The sequence below is a fragment of the Rhinichthys klamathensis genome, unplaced genomic scaffold, assembly GCF_029890125.1.
Source record: "Rhinichthys klamathensis goyatoka isolate OS25496 unplaced genomic scaffold, OSU_Roscu_1.1 h1tg000207l_1, whole genome shotgun sequence".
Lineage (NCBI taxonomy): Eukaryota > Metazoa > Chordata > Actinopteri > Cypriniformes > Leuciscidae > Rhinichthys > Rhinichthys klamathensis.
The window spans coordinates 662,501-669,445 of NW_026606732.1; positions in this window are offsets into that span (position 1 = coordinate 662,501).

Below are 6,945 nucleotides of genomic sequence, written 5' to 3' on the forward strand. Positions count from 1 at the left end.
TTAGATTGTAGAGTTACTGTTCCCACGACGATATCAATGGAACTCTATAATATCCTACTATCCATGGAATTTACAGATACAAGATACAAGATACATCCATGTCTACGAGCTGTTTGCTAACTCTTTTTCTCTCTTCTATTCTAGGACTACATAATATATGGCTGGTGGATATACTTTTCTTTTACGTTCTTTGGGGGTGGGCTTCGTCCAGTGGAATTATCTTCCACCTATTTTTGGGGGGTCGGCTGCGCCCTGCCTTCGTCTTCAGGCAGGAAATGCAGAGTCCGGACCCTCGGATTGCGAGCTATGGACGGGGCCTACGCCAAAGAACTTTATTGCATATATGGCTTGCTGGGCTGTTAATAAAAAAGCATCATTGTACAGTATCTTATCTCCCGAGTCTTTCTGGTAGAAATTAAAGCGTAGCGTAAGTTCCGCCAGGAAGACTCAATTGTTACGTCATGTATTACCTTCTCATCTATCCAATCGCGTCTAATACTTACGGTATAAAGACCGGTACTTACACGTGTTTGAGTTCGCAGATGCTGATGCTTCCATTGACCTCCATCCTCCCACCACCTCCAAGATGGTTCCTTCCCTTCCAACCTCCCCACCACCACCAGGATGGTCCCTTCCTATACCTCCCAGGGGGTCGGCTGCGCCCCTGCCTTCGTCTTCAGGCTGGAAATGCAGAGTCCGGACCCTCGGATTGCGAGCTATGGACGGGGCCTACACCAAAGAACTTTATTGCATATATGGCTTGCTGGGCTGTTAATAAAATGCATCATTGTACAGTATCTTATCTCCCGAGTCTTTCTGGTAGAACTGACGTTACCTGAGTAACCAAGTAGTTTTTACTGTGTTTTGATCAAACAAACACAGCCTTGATGAGCAGAAGAGACTCTTTCAGAACATTTAAAGCATATATTATCAACGTTAATATGGAGCTCCTCTGTTTCAGCTGCCAGAGGATGATGATGATGATGGTGATAGTAAACTTTGGCTGCATTTACACTGCAGGTCTTCATGCCTAAATCCGATTTTCTGAATATATCCGATTTTGACGACCTGCTTACATCATCTTTTAATAGTGACCCGTATCCGATTTTTGCATTTACACTATACACTGCTGAAACTAGCAAATGTAGACGTTCTGACCCAGAAAAGGAAGTAAAACAGCACGAATTACAATGGATGCAGATGCGAATAAAATTATCCAGTGTTTTGCTTTCCACAATATTTTTAAAAGTCATTAAGCTTTTATCTTACGGTGGCACTGTAGCCACGAGCGCTTACTCCGTGCCTCCCCATATCTCCTGAAATGTCTTCAAACACGGATTTATTTCTGTAACAACCCTGCATTTTTGCCTGCAGTCTCTTCGCCCCAAACACTCAAAAGACATGAAACCTCGGCATTGCTCCACTGTGTGTATCCTTCGTCCTCCATCGCGCCTATAATAAGTCATGTGATCTCAGTTGGTGGTGTCCAACTTTTTTAGTTGACGTCACTTTTTTAATGACGTACGACTCGCATTTACTAGGGAATATCCGATTTGTCTGCTTACATGGCACACACAAATGCACGTATCCGATTCATATCCGATTTATTACCACATATGAGTGAGGCCTGAATCCGATCTGAGAAAATCGGAATCCATGTTTTTTTTTCCTGCTTACACATTCATGGGTCATATCCGATCTGTGCCACATGAGAGGAAAAAATCGGATTTGGGTCACTTGAACCATGCAGTGTAAATGGGCCTAAGAAGCATTAAACCTGACTGCAATAGTATGGTCAGTTTATTTTTCAGCTTCCAGTTTGCAAAGATTGAAGAAGAAGAGTGAAGTGTCAGTCTAAGAAAGAGACTCTTCCTCCATCATCATCATCATCATCATCATCTTCATCCTCATCATCTTCAGCATCATCATCGTCAGTATCATCATCTTCATCCTCATCATCTTCGTCATCATCTTCATCTTCTTCATCACCATCATTCACTGTAACAGCTCGACTCAGTCAGGAAGATTCTCAGTTTCCCAGACTCTTTCAGAAACATTTAAAGCATAGATTATCAACTTTGATAGGGAGCTCCTCTGTTTCAGCTGCCAGAGGATGATGATGATGGTAATGATGATGAGGATGATGATGATGAGGAAGATGATGAGGATGATAGATGACGATGACGATGGTAGGTAAACTAAGAAGCATTAAACATGACTACAATAGTATGGTCAATTTTATTTTTTCAGCTTCCAGTTGCTGATGAAGAGGGAAGTGTCAGTCTAAGAAAGAGACTCTTCCTCCATCATCATCCATATCATCATCATCATCTTCATCCTCATCATCTTCATCATCATCATCATCTTCATCCTCATCTTCGTCATCATCATCATCATCGTCATACCTCATCTTCGTCATCATCTCTTCATCACCATCATTCACTGTAACAGCTCCACATGAACACAAATAATACAGGAGAGATGGTGGAAATGCTCTTCATGAACGTTGTTGTTTTTTGTTGGCTGACTGTAGATCTTTGCACATTGTCAGATTGTTCAGGCAGAATTAAAGCACATCAACCTCATATATACACGACTCTCAGATCTGCATTAACTTCACAATCTTTTCATATCTTTTTATCATGTCTTTATGTTTTGGGCCACATTATGGAGAGTGTCAGGGATTAAATCATTATTAAACTATACCCATGAATCATGATGAGACTTCCTTTCCAGGCCGTCAGGCCGCTCGAGTCCCAGGCCGTCAGACCCGCTCGACTCCAGGCCGTCAGACCCGCTCGAGTCCAGGCCGTCAGGCCCGCTCGAGTCCAGGCCGTCAGACCCGCTCGAGTCGAGGCCGTCAGGCCCGCTCCAGTCCAGGCCGTCAGACCCCCTCGACTCCAGGCCGTCAGACCCGCTCGAGTCCAGGCCGTCAGGCCCGCTCGGGTCCAGGCCGTCAGACCCGCTCGACTCCAGGCCGTCAGACTCGCTCGAGTCCAGGCCGTCAGGGCCGCTCGAGTCCAGGCCGTCAGGTCCGCTCAAGTCCAGGCCGTCAGGTCCGCTCAAGTCCAGGCCGTCAGGCCCGCTCAAGTCCAGGCCGACAGACCCGCTCAAGTCCAGGCCAAAAAAAACGCTCAAGTACAGGCCGAAAAACAGTGGAGTGTTTATTATTATGTCTCTCATTCATCTCCATTTCAGCCTGATGCTTCCGGCTTTAGTTTAATCTCTACTCCTGTCGCTTCCTCACCTGATCTCAGGTGTGTTTGCTGCTGGAGTTCAATCTCATGCTGTATATTAACATGCTAACGTGTGTTTTTCAGGATCCTTTGAATCTCTTTACGAAGTGGTAAAGAAACTGAAATCCAGAGGCGATCGCAGTGATTATATGGGATTTTGGAACTCGGATACCAAAGGAGTATGTTGCTCAAACTTTTCCCCTCTTGTTTCCTTGTATCTTTAGTCTTTCAGTCCTGACATAAATATCAGTGTTTCCAGTTTTGATCAGAAATGTAAAGAGTGTAGATTACCATACACAAACAAAAATAGATCAGATTACTTATGTTTGCAACAATTTTCTTCATTTTTTAGGTGATCATCAGTTTTATTGAGAAGAGCCGGCCTGGGAAGCTGGTGGAATTGGTAAGTTGACAACTTCATTCTTCATGAAATTCTCCAAGAATCGTTTTATTAAATTCTAATTTGGCAATTGATAAACCTGTATGTAGGGCAGTATAAGATGCAGTTGAAAGCCTAGAAATGTCAGTTGTAAAGTACATTGCTTTAATTTGTAATGAACTCTTTAAGCCCAAAGAATGTGGTTTAGCACCCCCCCCCCCCCCCCCCCCCCCCCCCCCCCCCCCCCAGTATATTTAAGTAATTAAATTAATATTAACATGCGATTGATCAACTAATGGCTTGAATGAATGACTACTCTTTAGTCAGGCAGCCCAAGAGTTTACTTTGAAAGGCTTGCGAGATGGAAAATGAAGTATCCCGGGCCTTTAGTTTGGAGATTAGAGATTAGTTAGGAGTCAACCTTTTGTCAATCTCTTTTCTTTAGCCTGGGTATCCCATACCTTTGAGTCGAAACGCAGCTGCAATGTTGCTGCTACAAAAGGCTCCAACTAGCACACACATCATACAGTTATATGACATGTTTGTCATGGAAGATAAAGACATCCTGGTTCTGGAGTATCCACATCACAGCATGACCTTGTTTGAGTACGTCCAACGAAACCGAGGGTCCATGACGGAATACGTAGTGAAGCACATCGTTCGGCAGCTCGTTGTTGCGCTGCAGCACTGCATGGATCATGGTGTTTATCACGACACACACATGAAGAACATTCTCATCTACCCAAAAACCCTACAAGTCAAGCTGATGGACTTCGAGGCGCACTGCTCCTCGAAGAAAGACGTGAGTCGGCTTCTCGAATACCGTTCACCTGTTGATGTGTTTGATGATGTTTTACTGAAAATGTAACAAATACATAACACTGGAAATGTATTCTTACAGGAGCTGAGGAACCCATATTAAACTTAGCTGTCAGAAAGTACGCTGAGTGGGCCGCGACTGACGACATACACAAACTGCTGGATACGATGGTCCCAAGAATTAGCCATCGGTTTGGGCAAAGGTCACATCTGTCCAAAGGTGAGACCAACAACAAAAACGAAATGGAAATAACATTGCTTTAAAAACATATAGAGCTCAGTAAAATTATTAGTGTCAATGATGAGCAAAGTTTAAAACACAGAGGATTGACAATGAATGTTTAACAATGAATAAATGTTCATGGGCATCCAGAGAATATTATAGAATAGCAAGAAACGTTGTGTATTTCATGGTAACATGACCGTACATGAACTACATTTCTCAAAATCTGTTTATGAGTGTCTATAAGGACAAACATGTCTAATCAACTGTCTTCTGAAAACTTTGACAGAATGCCTGGATCTTCTTGAGAAACTTAATGACAGAGATCACGGAACACCTTAGATGCCATTTTACATCATGACTGTTGAAAAAACCCTTCAAAGAGAAGAAAGAAGTTGTTCTTCCACGTTTTCCAGCGTCCCTGATGAATTGTTGCGTCTCAGCTCAGCTGCAAGATGTTCCTCACAACGAGGCCAGTTTCAGCTCAAGCCCAGAAGTTTACACAGTAGCGATAATGTTAAGCGCACCAGAATAAAATATAATATTCAGAAATAAACAGTGTAGCTGACATACAGATTCAGTTAACATCCACAAATGAATAAGCGCGATGATTCAGGGAGCAGGCTACACAGTGAACTCCGAGAAAACGCTCCTTCCACCCTCTCTGTCTCTAGTTATGCGCTGTGCTCACTCAGTGTGCAGTGTGAGAGGGGGAGTGGCCTCAGTGTGCAGTGTGAGAGGGGGAGTGGCCACTCAGTGTGCAGTGTGAGAGGGGGAGTGGCACTTAGTGTGCAGTCTGGAGGGGAGTGGCTTCAGTGTGCAGTGTGAGAGGGGGAGTGGCCACTCAGTGTGCTGTGTGAGAGGTGGAGTGGCCTCAGTGTGCAGTCTGGAGGGGGAGTGGCCTCAGTGTGCAGTCTGGAGGGGGAGTGGCTTCAGTGTGCAGTGTGAGAGGGGGAGTGGCCACTCAGTGTGCTGTGTGAGAGGGGGAGTGGCCACTTAGTGTGCAGTCTGGAGGGGTAGTGGCCGCAGTGTGCAGTGTGAGAGGGGGAGTGGCCACTCAGTGTGCAGTGTGAGAGGGGGAGTGGCCACTCAGTGTGCAGTGTGAGAGGGGGAGTGGCCACTCAGTGTGCAGTGTGAGAGGGGAGTGGCCACTCAGTGTGCAGTGTGAGAGGGGGAGTGGCCACTCAGTGTGCAGTGTGAGAGGGGGAGTGGCCACTTAGTGTGGAGTCTGGAGGGGAGTGGCTTCAGTGTGCAGTGTGAGAGGGGGAGTGGCCACTCAGTGTGCAGTCTGGAGGGGTAGTGGCCGCAGTGTGCAGTGTGAGAGGGGGAGTGGCCACTCAGTGTGCAGTGTGAGAGGGGGAGTGGCCATTTAGTGTGGAGTCTGGAGGGGGAGTGGCTTCAGTGTGCTGTGTGAGAGAGGGAGTGGCCTCAGTGTGCAGAGTGGCAGTGTGAGAGAGGGAGTGGCCTCAGTGTGCAGAGTGGCAGTGTGAGAGAGGGAGTGGCCTCAGTGTGCAGTGTGGCAGTGTGAGAGGGGGAGTGGCCTCAGTGTGCAGTGTTAGAGGGGGAGTGGCCATTTAGGGTGCAGTGTGAGAGGGGGAGTGGCCACTCAGTTTGCAGTGTGAGAGTGGCCACTCAGTGTGCAGTGTGAGAGAGGGAGTGGCCTCAGTGTGCAGAGTGGCAGTGTGAGAGAGGGAGTGGCCTCAGTGTGCAGAGTGGCAGTGTGAGAGAGGGAGTGGCCTCAGTGTGCAGTGGCAGTGTTAGAGGGGGAGTGGCCTTAGTGTGCAGTGTGGCAGTGTGAGAGGGGGAGTGGCCACTCAGTGTGCAGTGTGAGAGGGGGAGTGGCCACTCAGTGTGCAGTGTGAGAGGGGGAGTGGCCACTCAGTGTGCAGTGTTAGAGGGGGAGTGGCCAGCGGCTAGAGTGGCAAAAGCCAGTGTGCTTCTTTTACCGATATATTTACCGATATCTTTTGCATTTCTAATCCAAACAATGTCAAACTTGGCACTGCACTTACTCGTACCCGTAGCAAGACACCTGTCAAGTTTGAAATCCACTGGACTAACGGTTTGAGAGATATGCAAATAATAGACACACACAAACACACACACACACACACACACAGAGACAGACAGAAAGATGTTCCTGTAATTTATATATAGATATAATATTCAAAAGTAAACAGCGTAGCTGACTTACAGATTCATGTAACATCCACAAATGAATACGTGTGACGATTCAGTGGAGCAGGCTACACAGTGAACTCCGAGAAAAAAGCTGCGCTTGAGCAAAC